This window comes from Equus quagga, chromosome 7 (genome assembly GCF_021613505.1).
Source record: "Equus quagga isolate Etosha38 chromosome 7, UCLA_HA_Equagga_1.0, whole genome shotgun sequence".
Taxonomy (NCBI): domain Eukaryota; kingdom Metazoa; phylum Chordata; class Mammalia; order Perissodactyla; family Equidae; genus Equus; species Equus quagga.
In genome coordinates this window covers 119,973,993-119,991,333 of record NC_060273.1, presented here as the reverse complement: position 1 = coordinate 119,991,333, position 17,341 = coordinate 119,973,993, and positions in this window count along the sequence as shown.

The window sequence follows — 17,341 nt, the reverse complement described above, 5'->3', positions numbered from 1 at the left end:
GAGTTTAAACCACTAATCCGGAAAAATCTTTGCTTTACATTTGGAATGACACTTGCTTTTATTCTTAAAAACATAGCATAGAGTCAGTCTTATGGAAATTTGAAAGAAAAAGAACCTGTTGTAATTTGTAATCAGAGGACTTTTGTGTCACCATGCTTTGTACTTTTCAGAATCACGTTTGTATCAGAAAACTCACATGCATTCACTTAGTTTTTCTGTTTTAAATCTTAACGTATGACTAAAGTATTCCTTCCTGATCTTAACCCATAATGCCCTAGAGTATTTTGGTTAACTCATTTCAATTTATTATAAAGTCAGCATTATTAAAGGCACATTTCTTCTTTCCTTTCCATATATTTTCCATTCATAATTGATGCATCTAACATGATGTAACACTAATGAAGTAGATGCATTATTTAATTTCAAACCATTTGGCTATGAGCAAGACACTGTCACGTGAACACATTTTGCCAATCACCAAGCTCTATACGCGTGCCTGTTACTAGCGTTAATCTTAACATTTAAGTGTCCTGTGGGTGAACATACCTCCTCACACTTCACTCTTGTACAGACCTTTTCATATAATTCTTTCATCTGTTACTTGATATCACACAACTAAATTAAAATTTTAAAAAACAGAATTGTAACTTGCATTTCTGAGGATTTATACAATGCATGTAGTCACATTTAAGCAACTCCCAAATCATGGGTATTTGCCCCCTCCTTTGCTAACATAGGATTTCCAACCTCTGTCGCAGTCTTACCCAGTTATGTCTAGGAGTTCACATAAATATCTTCCAAGAGCGAGAAACTATTCTGTCTGTTCTCCCGCTCTGCTATCTCTCTGCCATAGAACGCACTTCCCATGAAGTCATGATAGTAGCACCTTACTGGTGCTGTTTAGTGAATAACATTCCAGATGATTTAATATTTATAAACTATAAGCAGTACATAGAGATAAAGACATAGACATATATACATACGTGTATTTTGTTTGCTTGTTTATTTTAAAACACATTTGTACCTTGTTTAATGATATAGAATATATCATGGAACTTTTCTATGTGCTTGCATATATATTTACCTTATGTTTTTAATTTTGTTGGTTTTTGAGTTGCATAGTATTCAAGAACGTGGCTATACCATAGCTTGTTTATCCAGCCCGTCATTGACGGGTATCTTAGTTGCCCTCAGTTTTGTTGTTATAAACAATGCTCTAATGAGCATTCTTGTGCATATATTGTTCTACAACTATAAATAAAGTAAATTACTAGAAGTGTGATAACTGGGTTAGAAGGTGCCTGCAATTTAAATTTTGATAGATATTGCTAACTGTCCCAAACAAAGTGAATAAATGGTTTTCTACTCTCCCACCAACTTAAAACTCTTCCTCTCTCTCTCCACACACACACAAACACACACACACAAACAGAGGCACACACATATACCCATATATCTCACTACTATTGAAGTGATTCTCTTGACTGTTGTTAAAAATGAACAAAGAAAACTATATTTATTGCCCCACCAAGACTTAAGTTTAATTTTTTCTGCATATAGAAAGGTGTTAATTTATCTTTTTAAACCATTAGAATATTTGGCTCACCATTATGCAACAGTTCAACTTTAGCCATATTCTGGTTCCCTTAAAAGCCAAATATTCACCTCCCTGCTCTTCCAAACTGCGGAGACTGAAGGTGTGTGTTCTGTTTTGACACTACTTCTTAAGGCAATGAGGCCGCTGAGGCAGAGGTGAAGAGAAGGTCAGTGGAATTTTTCTTCATGCGTGTCTGTTTATCATTGGAGCAAGCTAAGTTCCTGTTATGTAGAGAGCTTGAATAATTCTGAATTTCGCTATGGTTCTGAACTGGGGCTGTTATGAATTGTTCAGTCCAAAGGTTACAGTAACAACCAACTTAACGGGCTTGTGGTTCCTTCATCATTCATAATGCTTTCAAAACTTACACAAATCCTTTTCCATTCCTAAAGAGGAACACCCTAATTACAGCGTGGTGTTTGACCTTACTCTGAGTTTCAGATTCCAGAAACATATGGGCCCTTTAAATGGAACCGGCAAGCAATGAAAGAACAGACTCTGTACCAGAGTCTTTTTTCAAATAGGTAAAGAGAAGATTTTTACTTCCATTGCAGATTTTCCCTTTATGCACTTTGTTTATATTCACTCTGACTCTGCCCATGGGTTGTGCACATGTACTCAGAAGGTGTTTACACTCATCTTCCCGGTAAAATGTATCAGCACACGCTTTCTACTTCTCAGTGACTGTAAGGCAGAAAGTGCTATAGGTCACAAAGCAACTGGAGAACTGAGGAAATTGCTCAATACCAATGGCTAACACACATACACACACACACACTTACACACACACACACCCTTGCACAAAATTACATAGACTATTGAGACTCATGTGTTTAGGGTATCATTTGGAGGATAATTCTCAATTCTTCACTTCCATTTGCTGATATAGAAGGAATTTACTGTCAATCAATGCATTACTTACTTAACACTCACCACAATGTGGTACTCAATTTCAGGCATTCTTCCCTCGATCTTGTGATTTCCACCTTATCATAAAAAGAACTTGTACAATTATCCAATATTTTTCAGGTTGACCTCTTTTTTCTTACTGAAGTAAATCTGTTTGTAAGAAAACATATGTAACTACCCTCAATGAAAAACTAGAATCATTGAAATAAATAAGAGGAAAGTAAAAGTAAATATCAAAACAAAATGATATCATTTAATTCTAACAAGGTATTATTGTCTGCCAAAAGTTCTGGGCCTCAGGTCTTCTCTTTTTTTTGTTCAAAAAGAAAAAAAGAGATTAAAATGTAACTTAAAATTCTTAATTTTTTAACAATGTTATCCAAATTCTTTTTAATGTCCCTATACCACTACACGTAGCTCATTTTGGGAAACACTCAAGTGTTTGTCTGCATGCAACTAACCCATTGACCCAAAGTCAGATATATATTGTCTCCTTTACTGATGTATAAAAGAATTACAATTTAGGTGTGATCCCAATGAAGCAGAATAGTAGAACTAATTACACCAGACTGACATTAAAACAAAATTCTTTATTTACTAACTGGAAGTGTACATCTTTTTGCATATAAAAATAATTAATTTAATTATCTTTCAAATAATTACACACATAAAAGGTAAAACATAGAAATTTTCTCGTATGTTGGCATTTACAATTACTGTACTAATATATATTGAGATCATATTTTCAATTTATCAGGTCCTTCTCCTTCAAGGAAGTCCATAAATTGTCCATGGGACAGAAATGGAAAACATCCCAATTTGAATTTTTTTCACTATTTGGAAATATTGTAACTATATCACAGAGGTAATTGAGGTAAGAAAAATCTCAGCATTTATTATTTCTAATTTCCTTTGAGGTGCTTCTCTACCTACTCTTTTGTCCTGATGTCATGCTACCCAAATTTAAAAGCCTAGATTAAAGAAAAGGAAATTCTTGCTACACTGAAGATTTGAAAGTAGAGAGAGAGAGTGATGGTTCTCAAAGAGAGAGTCATGCATTGTTCTTTAAAAGTCAAATATCAATATCAAATATCCCACTGAGAAAAGAGCCACTGTGTATTTTGAGTTTGTTACTGATTACCCAACCTTAAAACTACTTTAAAAACAATCTGTTTTCTTGCCTGATTCAGCAAATAGTCAGAAGCCACATATAAGAAGAATCACACCACTCAAGTATACATAATGTTATACATATGCATACATAATTTTCTTGCCTGATTCAGCAAATAGTCAGAAGCCACATATAAGAAGAATCACACCACTCAAGTATACATAATGTTATACATATGCATACATAATGTTCTACGCAAATTCATTGACTCATATTTCAATGGGAATTGTTATTTCCATAAGGGGAAACCACTAGACATTTATATTTGGATCTTCATAATCTTACAAAAGTGATCAACCTACTCTATTCTTGCCTTACTTATCTACTTTGTTCATTTTTATAAGACTGAAACTTCAATATTCCCAGCAGGTAAATCCACAGAATATCTATCGATATATCTTCAAACTAGGATTATGAAAACTACATTCATTAAACTAATGGATCAGGAATGGCAAACATCTTAGCTGGTTCTTGGTATAGTCTTTCAAAGAGTGCAAGGATGATACATTCTCCTACTCTTTACACACTTATAAATTGACCTTTACCATAATTTTGTTCCATTTACTTGATTAAAGAAATGCAATTGTCAAAACTTCCCAGCCTCTCAAAATTGCAATAATGTTATAAGGAGGGTTTGGTACTGGTGTTCTGAATTGGCATCATAACTCAATCTTCTTTCCTTCCTCCTCCGGCCTTCCTGCCTCTCAGCATCCCTCCCTCTCTCCCTTATTTCTTTCCTTTAAAATATGTTTATTGAGTGACTGCTACGTATGAGGTATTGTTGTACAATACCTGGGAACTGGTGGCAGGAGATGGTGATTAAGGATAAACGGTCTTGTTAAATCTTGTTAAAATCCCTGGAGTTGAAGTCAAGCTCCATCGGTCTGTAGCTATGTTTCTCAAAAAGAGTGGAATGACATTCTAATGTGTATACCTAAACTCTGAGCATTTATGTACTGACATAGAAAGTGAGATTTTTCTGATGGTTATTGGGTACATTAAATAAGGAATTCAGGCAAACCATTTGGCACAAGGACTGAGGAATATTCAGCAATCAATAAATAGCAGCTATTTTGCTAGCTATCATTATTATGTAATCCCTTCCTTCAAGAAGTTCAAAGTTAGAGAAGTTAGAAAATAATGCAATTTCATTATGGTGGGTTAAACCTCACAGTAGAAGGAAATAGGGGCACATGAAAAGTGCAGCAGAGACAGCTTTGAGGGGGACAACGATGCTTTCCTGGGAGGTGACATCTGAGTGGAGTCCACCCTTTCAGGATTGGTTGGGTTAGGCTGGTCTGGAGTGCAGATAGCGAGAGGACAGGAGAAGGGCTGGGCGGAATGCCCCAGGCTGAGTGAGGCAGCTACATCTTCCTAAGATCCAGTTGTCATCTAGGTTGACCGGATTCTGGAATACAAAGGGAAGAGACATGATCCTAAATAGGTGTTCAGAGATTCGTTAGGTAAGGACTTACGTGTTTTGCTAAGGAGTTCAAAGAGTATTGAAGGAGTTTAGGTAGGGGAGTTACATGTCAGATATTTTTCCCTTTACAAAGGCCATGCCTGCTGTAATCTGGAAAATGCCTTGTAGGTGGGGAGAGGAGCAAGACTGAAGGCAAAGAAAAATCAGATGAAATCAAGAGATACTGAGGGCTAGAATGGGAGGGATTAGTGATCGACTGAATGGAGAAAGAACAGTTATCCATTTTCTTGGCTTGTGTAAATATACAGGAAGAGGCTCAGATCTGGGGAGCAAGATAATGAATTTTTAAAATTTTTGTTGTATTTGTTGTTAGAAGTTCAAAATATAGAAGAATATATAAGTAATGTAACAAACCTCTGTGGTCTCAGTGCCTAAAACTTAACATTACTGTTCTATGAAGTTCTCATCAGATTTTTCTACAAAAGAAATAGAACCTTACAGATAAAGTTCAGTCCCCTCTGTTCCCATCTCCGGTGTTTTTCCTCTCTCTCTCTCTTCAAAGGCCACCACGTTAATAAATTTGGTGAATAAATTTCCACTTGGTGTTTTTATATGTTTACTATATATTTACTACGTACACACACATGCATGTATACATGCACATATAGATTAGACACACATAATCTATATTATTATAATACTACTTTTTAAAAAATTTAGATTTATGTTATGAGCGTTATCCTACGGCTTACTTTTTGCAGTCATCATTGTTTTCTGAGGTTTATTATATTTATATAAATAGATCTAAGTCATTCATTCTAAATGCTCTATTGTATTCTGTTATATGAACAAAGATTTCTATATTTTTACTTTACCTGTTTGAATAGTGAACATTTTTTTCTACTTTTTTACATGTAACCATTAAAATGTGTACCATATTTAACAATACCCAAGAGTATTACTAACATTTCCCCCAAATAATGTAAGGATCACAGACTAACATCATATTTTCTCTCTCTTCCATGTTATTGTTGTTTGGCATTTTAGCTCAATCTTGTTTTCAAGCCACAAAGTTATTATTAGCTGTTGTCAGGTTTTGCTTATATTTACCAGTTTCTTTGCTCAATACCAGTTTCTTTGCTCAATATTGTTTCTTACATCTTATTCCTACCTTCTGCGTTCATTCCTTCTTGATGAAGACTTTCCTCTATTCATTTTTATTTAATTCATTCTAAGATACAGGTTTTTCATATTTTTAACATCTCTATAATTAACTGCACTTTACAATTGAGGGCATATCATAGTTTAATTAACGGCATTTTTCTTTTATTGGTACATCATACAATTGATGACATCTTAAATCCAGTGAAATATGGTAGTTCATTTAGTAAGGGTCTATGAGCAGAATAACTCTCATACTTTGTATGTCTAAAAGTATCATTATTTCACCTTCACTCATTAATTCTGAGCATAGGAATTTAATTTGACAATCATTTTCCCCTAGCACTTCGAAAACACTATTCCATTTGTTTCTGGTGTCTATTGATGCTGTCAGTTTAATTGTCATTTCTTTGCAAGTAATTTATTCTTTCTCTTAGCTTTTAAGATGTTAAGACATTATGTTATATGAATCTGATTTCTCCATAAGCCTTCTTTATTTCTGAATCTTGGAGACTGTCCTGTGAAAATGACAGATAAAAACTGAATATTTCAAAAGTACAGGAGTTCTGAAGATGATTATGTCAAAGGTGTGGCTGTGGTAATGGATGGCTGATCTGCTGGGTGATGAAGCGATTTGAGCTTGAGGTGAACAAAAGAGAGAAACTGGTCTATAGGCTCCCATGTCCAGATAAGCCCAGAAATTAGCAGGTTTATGACAGAGTTGTGATAAAGACAAATGCAGAAATAGAGAGGTTAAAATAATCAATGCACGAAGAGAATGTTGGGAAAGTTGGTAAAATCAGAGACAAAAGGTGGAGAGAGAAAAAGGTGATATAACTATGCAATGGTCTCCAAGAGCAGGTTTTCTCCTGTGGATGATGGAGGAGTGGCCTCAGGCAGCACGGACAGGACTGAAACAGTTTGACGCATTCACTGATCTAGGAATTGCGTGGAAACAATTCCTTAGATGAGACACTTAGTATGAGGATTTTCTAATCCCAAATCAAACAATTTGTGATTCTACATAATGAAAGCTTCAACTGGGCAAAGCTAAAGCACCTACTAGGCATTCCTGATATTTTCTATGTCCTTGATTTAGCTTTAAAACTGATATGATTACAGCAGCTGTTTTTAGTTAGAAAGGTTGTATTGGCATAAAGAATTCAAGATTTTTCACATTTCATAAAAGATGCATTTTTGTATGTTTATGAAATGCATATTTTATGTTACTGTTTGGTTTAGGTTAGCCTACCTTAAGGAAATATCACTTTCATGACCTGCTTTGAGATGGTTATCCATGTTGAGTCCTTCAGTTTAATTGCTCTGTTATATACTGCTTTGGGTGCATTTGCATTAATAACAGAAATCTGTGTTATAGCAAAAAGACAAGGCAGATGGAACTTAAAACCATTATTGCATTTCTAAACTTTCTTTTACTTTCAGCTCTCAAGGAGTTTATGTCTACTCGAATTTGGGGAAAATATTGCCTCTTATACGGAGAACCTTAAAACAGAAGCCTCTGCTCACGACTCCACTTGTTCCTAAGACAATGGTGACTGGCAGGGGTGCAAACTGGTAGTCTGTGGACGCATTTTCTGTTAGGTGTGTTCCATTTCTTATTGGTGATATGAATTCTGTTGAGTATCATTTTCCACAGTAAACTCTTTTCACCTACTTTGAAAATCTGTTGAAGCATGTACGCCCTCTCCTCTCAACACACACATCAAATGTATCCATTACTGCACACCTGGCCGCTCAATTTGATTCTCAAATCCAAAGCAGGTACAAATTCTAGTGGCATCCAAAGTGTTATCAGTGGTATACTCACCAGGCCTGACCTTTATATAATCTTAAACCAACTCCTAGTTACTCCCTGAACCAGTATTAAACCAAAGGCATCCAAAAGAAATGTGCAATATCTATCCAAACTCAAATATTTTTTGTTTCGTAGATCACTCTTCCTTCTCTGTTGACAGTTACATTCAATCATAAAAGCACAACACTTTATTTTTGTCCTTTATAATCTTATTTTCTCTTGGACAATGTATCCTCTACATTGTCCAAATTTGTGATCTTTCACCCTCTATCAGTTAAAAAGATTTCTGCAATGTTTTTCCTTTGTAATCATATATCCTGTATGTCCTTTTAATAGCACTTTCAACATTATTTCTTTACACATATTGAACATACATGGTAAATTTCAAGTCAAAATAGGCACAAACAAAGTTAATGCAACGTAGACAAGAAAAAATGATGGCAGGGACCACCCGACCTCACACAAAAGCCAATGCCATTTGTTGGAATTGAGTGGAGGTGGGTGGTTTTGTACTGGTTTGTAGTTTATAAGTTTGAGTATCTTTCCAATTTTAGATGGAGGCTTCATCGAAATGAAAGTGGATACACATATGTATTTCAACCTGTTCATTTTGACTATTTCATACAATTACATGGTGCAAGGAAAGTGTATGTCAAATATTTTCTCCTGTTGACTTGTTGCTGCTGTTGTGTTGCAAGCATTAGTAGGTGTGTGCGTATAAACTTCTCTGCTAGTAATTACCTTTAACTCTAAAATTTATAGATATTGTTGCTCAGAATTACAAGAATAATACATTTTTATTGTATAATATTTGCAAATATAAAACCCAACCAAATATAAATATAATCCCAATACCCTGGGATAAATGTTGTTAAAATATTGGTGTATAAATTTGGCACTAGGAAGGACTTTTTTGAAGTGTTTTTCACTATTTTATTTCTCTTAATAACAGTCTTCAATATTTTCTCCCATCATTAACTTTTCTTCTAAAACACGTTCTGTTATATACTTTGTATACTGTATATGATGGATCACGTGTTTTTCTTTTTTCTCTCTATCAAGATGTTCTGGTACCACTAGGTACAGTTGAAGACTCTAAGTAGGATAGATTATACAAAACTCCATGTCTAATTTCCCTTTATATAATTCCCATACTACCTAACACAAATTATTGAATATTGTTTAAACATTTTTTCATGATTTTGATACTCCTACTTATGCTTCTTTCTTTTTAATTAAGATATAATTGACATATAACACTATATCAGTTTCAGATGTACAACCTGGTGATTCAGTATTTGTATATATTGTGAAATTCTCATCACAATAAAACTAGTTAACATCCAGCACCACACATAATTACAATTTTTTCTTATGATGAGAACTTTGAAGAGCTACTCTCTTAACAACCTTCAAATATACAATACAGTATTGCTAACTATAGTCGTCAGACTGTACATTACATCTCCAGGACTTATGTTATAATGGAAGTTTGAATATTTTGACTACCTCCTCCTATTTTGCCCACCTCCACCCCCAACCTCTGACAACCCCTCCAATCTGTTCTCTGTATCTATGAGTTCATGTTTTGTTTGTTTTGTTTTAGATTCCACATATAAGTGAGATCACATGGTATTTGTCTTTCTCTGTCTGACTTATTTCACTTAGCATAATGCCCTCAAAGTCCATCCATGCTGTTGTAAATGGCAAGATTATTCTCCTTTCTAATACAATGATTAAATAAAATCCTAAATTTTGTTCCAAAAAAGTGCCTTTAATTATCTTTGCAAACTTCATGTTAGTGTTGAAAAAATTAAATGACTCTAGGACATTTTAAGGTCAAAAATATCAATCTTAAATAATTAACTCTTGTAGCAGGACTTTCTTTTAGTGGAACTTTGAAATTTATTTCTTTTGATAAACTTTGTAATGCTAGTAAAGTGTAATGGTTTTTGAAATCTTTCTCATTTTTTTTTGTTTTTGGTAGGTGAGACTTCCATGATAGAAAGCAAAATATTGTGAAAGACTAGTGTGGCAGCCAGGGAGGGGTACTGCTCAGGATCCCCCTTAAGAGAGAAACTGCTGTGAGGAGTTGCCTGGCAGCGTCCAGCTGCCATAGATTTCAGATCCACCTCACATTCCTGGTGAGGTCCTGTTCTAGCTGCACTCCTATCAGTCAGCGACAGAGCACTGTAGGGAATCTAGACTCCAGCCTTGCTTGCCCAGTGCAGTCCCCCACTACTGGTGAATTTTTGCTCTGGGACTCCCCATTGGCTTGGCCAAGACTCTTGAGCTACACAGCTGTCTGAGGTTCTTTTTGCTCAAGTCTTTTCATTCTTCCCCCTCTTTTTTCACAGGTGCCATACCCGCCTCATCGTCTGAAAGCCTTCCCTGACTTCCTGCTCACTTTTCCTTTATCTTTCACAGGCACTTCCTCCAATAAATCACTTGTACTTCTTCTTCTGTCTTCATATCTGCTTCTAGAGGACCCAGCTGATACAGTTTTATGTACTTACTTACAATAGTGTATTTGTTGAGGTTTACGGTCAATGCTATTTAACACACTGCATTTATTGTTTTCCACTCAATCAAAAACACTTGTCTCTGAGTACATAAAGCAAATATTGAGAACAAATTAGCACAATCCAAAGAATGACAAAAATTAATGTTATCTCCTCAATAAAGATGACCTCAAAAGTTAGTGAGAAATTCCTTTCAATTGCTAAAAAAGTTTTAAGGAGATGTTTCTTGTATTGGAACTTAAACACTACCAACATCAGGCTACAGGATAACAAACAGGAAACATATTCCAGACCTGAGGAGTCAGCATCAAGGATTCTCTGGTCACCACCCCACTTGCCAAACTGAGAAGAGACATTAGGAAATCCCATTCACTGTATTCTCAAAATACTAACAATTCCAAAGGTTTTGTGGTCAAGGGACTCCCACTTCCTGTTGACAATTTGAGGAGGCTGCAAGGGTTTGGCAGCATAAAATGAGTTCTGCTTGTAACCAAACTACTTCCATTATAGTTCTTTGTGAGGATAAGAATATACTTCAAATCTCTCCCCCATTAAGATAGATTTTAAAATACACAAGGCCCATGAGGAATAGTTTTATTTATAAGCGAAAAATCTATTTCATTCACTACATTTAAAAAGAAAGAAGAGAGTTTTTACATACCATAAACGGAGACAAGGAATTAGAAGCAGCAGAAACACAACTCTTCACAGTAAGTCTTAGCTCAAAGTGAAAGACAAACCAAGAGAGAGAACGCTTCAAAAATCTGAGACCAGTGGTGGAGCAGCAGCTAAAGCACTGTCTACAAAACCAAAGGGAAGCTAGTTTCCACTAGACGTTTTCCTTTCCATTTTATCCAAGCCCAGATAGGCTCTGTCAGCTACCTGCCATTTTCTCGTCAATGTTGCTTAGATATTCATCCCTGTTTCTCACAGAAACTAAATAGAAGCTAATGCCTGAAGCAATCTTGATCCTCCAGTTACCAAGCTGTGGCCTTGCTTGTCCACATGTGTCCCTTCATTGTCCATGTGTCCCTCCTGACTGTATTCCCTGCTCCAAGAATTTTCACATTGACTGCTTTAGGAACTTCTAAGATGCGTACCCTTCACTGTGACTCCATGGATCACGCGCATTCTCTATAATAACACTTAGCACATTCAAAATATTTCTTATCTATCTGTTTTCAGAGACAGTGGTATCTTTAAGGACAGGAATCAGTATCCCACTTATTGTTAGGTCTCCAGTGCCTTACTTGGTTCCTCGTTGGCACTTGAAAAATGTTTGTTGAAATTAGGGTCGTCAGATACCCACTTTTGAACCAGATGGTCCGGATCATGATCTCTCTTCCTAGAAAATTTATTTCTAGCAAGTAAATATAGTCTATTTAAGTAAGCTATATTGTTATCATGGGGGTTATTTTGTTTTTCTTTTTTTTTCGTGAGGAAGATTGGCCCTGAGCTAGTACTTAGTGCCAAACTTCCTCTTTTTGCTTGAGGAAGATTGTCACTGAGCTAACATCTGTGCCAATCTTCCTCTATTTTTGTATGTGGGATGCTGCCACAGCATGGCTTGATGAGCAGTGTGTAGGTCCATGCCCAGGATCCAAACCTACAAACCCCAGGCAGCTGAAGCGGAGCACGCAAACTTAATCACTATACCACCAGGCTGGCCCTGTAATTGAGATTCTCTTTCCAATGCCAGGTCTGGATTTTGTCTTCCAGTGTTAACTCACTTAGTATTGTAAGAGTGAGGGCCTTGTTGGTGCGTCAGTGAAGGGGCCACTATGAGTACCTCACAGCAAGTCAGACGGCAAAGTTCTGAATGCGTCTGAACTCCTAACCTTGTGGGTGGCACCTATACTGATTAACAGCAGAGAGATTTATTAGAACATAAGCTTTGAGAAGAGTTATTCAATATCTACTGTTCACCTTTCCTATATCTCAAAGTAGACTCAATCTTTTATCTTCAAATTTCTTGAGGAAAATTATAATTATTTCAAATTAAAAATTACATTACCTTACAGAAGGAATCAGCCTTTTTTCATGTGGTCAATATCTACAAAGTCCCAAATGTGGACACAGGAGCCCTTGGATATCTGGAAATGTAACTTCTTTTCAAAGTTTTGTCCTATGGTGCTTTAAATGTTTCAAGTTGAGAAATCACGAGAAAGTTCCTTCTTTTAATGATTATATTAAAATTTTAAAGCTGTCACCATGAAACAAAAAAACCTCTTTAAATATATTTTTCAGAAGTCAATGCCTAAGTATGATGTTCACCTTCTTGCTAGAATAGCGTCTTTTGCTAAGTACAAATCCATTTCAGTAGAGAATCCACTGTTAAAATATTCAAATTTGTTGAATATTCGTTTCAATTTCTGTGTCAAATTATTGTGCTGGAATAATAATATTAATAATAACCACAATTATTATCATGCTCCACATGTTGTCTATCTAATTTATAAATTGTATATGTTTATAAGTTTATATTTTATAATCCTCATGACAAACCTATGAGGTAAATATTTTTCTATTTTTGAGTTGGAAAAGTGAGACTCAGAAATTGAAGTGAATTGTACATCTCACAGATGGTAAATGACTAAATTGAGATTGAAATCTAGAATTTTGCAAATCCAAAGCAAACGCCCTCAACCCTTTACCTACTTACCTGTAGTGTCATGTGAGCTCTGTGGATTATGGACAGAGGAGTTTGACTCTGGACCAAAAAGAATTGAACATTGAGCATGTACATGTTTCAAAGTGACTTTCACTGTTCAAAGATGAATTTTTGAAAAATAAAACCAACTTAATACAATCTATATTTACTCATGTATAGAATGAAATGCAGATTATCATTGATCAACTAAAACTGTGCTCATTTCTTTTTTGTTCAATAAATTTCTATCAACTGCACTTGATAGTTTTGTTGAAATAATGTGACAACCACAGTTGATATAATGTGAAATATAAAAACCTTTTATGACAAACTAAAAAGCAAGATGGTGTAAGACACAGATGCAGTAGAAATAAGTTCTTTAGGAGAATGGTCAAAAAACAAAGAATTAACTCAAAAATAATTAAAGGAAGAACCATTAAAACATCAATAATGCAAGTGATAGATAAAAAAATGTATAACTCTTGTGGTAGTAACAGTGAACTAGTTAAATAGTAAAATTATACGACTTAGTAAAAGAGATTTTTAAAAAGTTTACACACTATGGTTTATATATTTTTTAAAATTTAATTAATTATTATTATTATTTATTAATTTTTTAAGCAATGTAAGATTTGGTTTCAGCTTCAATCCAATCTGGAAGTGTCTTTTTCTGCCAAAAATGGAGGGATTATCAAATGTTCTTTGTTGCTACAATTTAGGCAGAACCTAAAGATGGCTGAGCAAGTCTCAGGGGTCCATCTGTAACAGAGTACAGAGGAAAACGTGATTTCCCACCACAGAAAGTAGCAGCAAGCAATAGTGCAAGGTGTTTTAATGGAAGAAAAATCTTCTCAACAATATATGGATAAAAAGTATGTGCTGAAAGTAACCTTTGAACAGTTGTGAAAACAGATACTGAACATGTACGGACCCTGAGACAAGGCAAATCTCTTAGCGCCCGCCTGGGACACAAGCTTGCGAGGCGCACAGAAGAGAAAGAGCATGACCCCACTCCTTCTGTCTTTATAACTTCCCATTTCATGATCAGACACAAAAAACACCCTGCCAGCTACTGTGGGAGAGGGGTATCTAGACTCAGTGGGTTTCCTCCACCAGACAACGTAGGTCAAGAGTTTGATGCCCAGAGAGACTTGGTGGTGTCTCCTTTATAACTGAAGGGATTTGTCAGATATATGCAAGGAAAGCTAAAGAAATACATAAGTTGTTATTGAGTCACACATTTCTCATATGTAAAAACTTCTGCTCTTTCTTATTGTTAGTTTTAGAGATTTCATGCGAATGGGAAGAAACTGAGCTGAATGCGTTTACATAGCATGAGACACTATTTAAGGAGAGAGGAGAGGCAGACATGAAACTGAAATTTTCATAACAAAGAAAAAGATAAAAGAAAATAGTTACCCTTTGTTTAGTCTCTGTTAGAGAACAAATACTCATAATTAAACTGTAACTGGAATCAAAATGTAGTTTGGGATAAACAACCTAAATGGCCTCCAAGATAAATTACGGTCCTCATTTCTCTATTGTTAGTTTGTTCTCTCCAGCTTCACCAGGAAGCAGGACTGTGGGGATTCTGTACTTGTATGTCGCCGCTAAGCAGGCTCTCATATGCCAGCAAGCTTAGCAACTTGTTTGAGTCTGGCCACTTGCTCACCATCTGGAACTACTTCATATTCTTATTACCAAAAAAAAAATGAAAGAAAGAAAGAAACGAAAAAGAGAAAAAGGATGAGTAACGCTGCTGGGTTGCCTTTTCTTTTGTACAGTTTGCTGGGTGCTTAACCCACCCAGGGCTCCCTCCCACCTGGAGGCACCCTACCAGCCACAGTTTATCTGACACTCCGTTCGACTACAGAACTACTCCCTCGAAATATGTAAGTTCTGGATTTCATGTCATTACTCTAGATTTCCAAGAGAAAAAATACAGTTTTATTTTTTAAACATTTAATTTTCAGTCTTTTGCAAGTTTTAGCCTATATTCCTCAATTTGCTGTGATCCTTAGGAAGGTATGTTTGATTTGTAAGGAAAATTGGCTAAGGGAATTTTTTCTAAAGAAGAAACAGCTTCCATGCTATGTGCTTTGGCTCGTACTTTGCCATGGGTTGAGAATGGGGAAGAGCGGATGGAGAGAGGGGGATTGTGGGCCAGTGGTTAGTCTGAGAGACCAAGCTCCATTCTAAGCAGGATATCCCTTTCACCAAGATGTTTGTCTATGCTAGTCATTTCTTAGGACAAAGCAAAATGAGGAAACTGATACAAAAGCTCTTAGATTAAAGCCTCATCTGTTTAAAATTTGTGGGAAAACGTATCTGTTCATGACTTTATGAAACTCCAAGGTTTTAGTACTCACTCAACGTTTGATTTCTAACTGGCACAGGATAATTTCATACAGAAAAACCTTATAGATGATATTGTACTTTCAGCCTGAAGAAACCCCCAGGTATTTGAAAATTATCGACCCTAGCTCTTGTGGCAGATTTTGTGATTGTTTCACAGAAAGGAGAGAACTTCTTCCTTGTTGACCTCCCTAGAGTAGGGGTCAGTAATTAAGGCACACGTGCCAAACAAGCGCTGAGGGCTTATTTTCGTTGGTATGCACGCTAGTAGCCTTCTCTTGAGAGAATAATCACCAGCTGCAATTTGCAACATGTGAGAATGTGTGGGTGGAGTAACCACTTCCCCACTCATCTTCTGCCCAGTCTCAATATCGCTGTAGCCCACCTGGCTCTCCAGAAGCACAGGTGCTACCAGCGAGGCCCACCGCTTGTTCGAGAGATGGTCAAACCCAGCTGGGCCCAAAGTCCAGTACTTGATCCATCATCAGGATATGAGAGGATTATAAAGTAAGAAAAATAAGACCAGTATTTGTTAAGCGTTTTATAACTGCGAGACGGTCTCTTATAATCTGCAGAGAGATTAAAGAACTTGCCCAGAATGAGAGAGTTATAACTCTCTTTGGTGAACCTATGGTAAACAAGGTGGTTTGAATCTATGACTTCTGACTCCAAAGTCTATCATAATTTTACTATATTTGGTTCCAAGGCTTCCTAAAGAAGACAATTATTCTTCTTTAGAAGGAATCTCTTAACCTGTCACCCTCAGGAAGCACTGCTCCAAAGGTCATTAATCTGTCATGAAGAAAGTGTTTGTTATCAACTGTTTGGAAATCTATGTGTTAAAAACCCACTCCCCCCATAGGACATTTTAGAACCTTTAATGTATTCATTTGCATTGTGAATCTTCTAGAGAGAGATCACGGTGGCTTCACTTCTAAAATCCACATCCTCACATGTTGCATCTGTTAATATCTCTCTGAGTAAGAGTTCCACGGAACAACATGGGCAAAAGGCTTTGAAATATCTAGGAGGTCTATTCAAATTATCAAGGGCAGAAGACAGCTTCAGATAATTAAGTAGTAGTTAAAGATCATATTAAAATAGTTACGAAATGAAAAGTATAGAATAAAGAAGTTTCATTTATATATGCAATATAAAGCTTATTAATTGACTTTGAGCTGATCTATTTGCTTGATATTTGGATGTGACATCTTTAGATTATTTTCTTCACAAAATTTTAATTGGCAAAATGTTCTCATGGCAACAAAACCCATCACATCCCAAACAAAGAATGCATGTTTAAGGACTAAAGAATGCTTTGTGTGAATATTGCTCTACTCACTGAAAACTGTGAATTTATTATTAAAAGAGAATTTTCAGTGCTTACAATGGGCCACACATAATAGTAGACACAGAGAACTTAGTGTGGCCTTCAAGGACCTCACTGCCTAAAAGGGGAAGCAGGCTTACTAAGAACAAGTATAACAAGCTCCTTTTTGGATAAGGTATCAGACTACACTCCCAACTAGCCCATATCAACTGCCTGTATCACATAGCTGATTAACCCGGCAACAGCATTATTCTAGTTTACTGAGAATTGAATAGAATTCAAAATGTCAGAAGATTTTGTGTTGGAGGACAAGTGTTCCCTACTTCCAGTGTTCTTAGTTTTTAACTATCTTTATGTGAATTTCGGTCAGCCAGCTGTTGGTTTATAGCCACTTTTATACCTAGCCC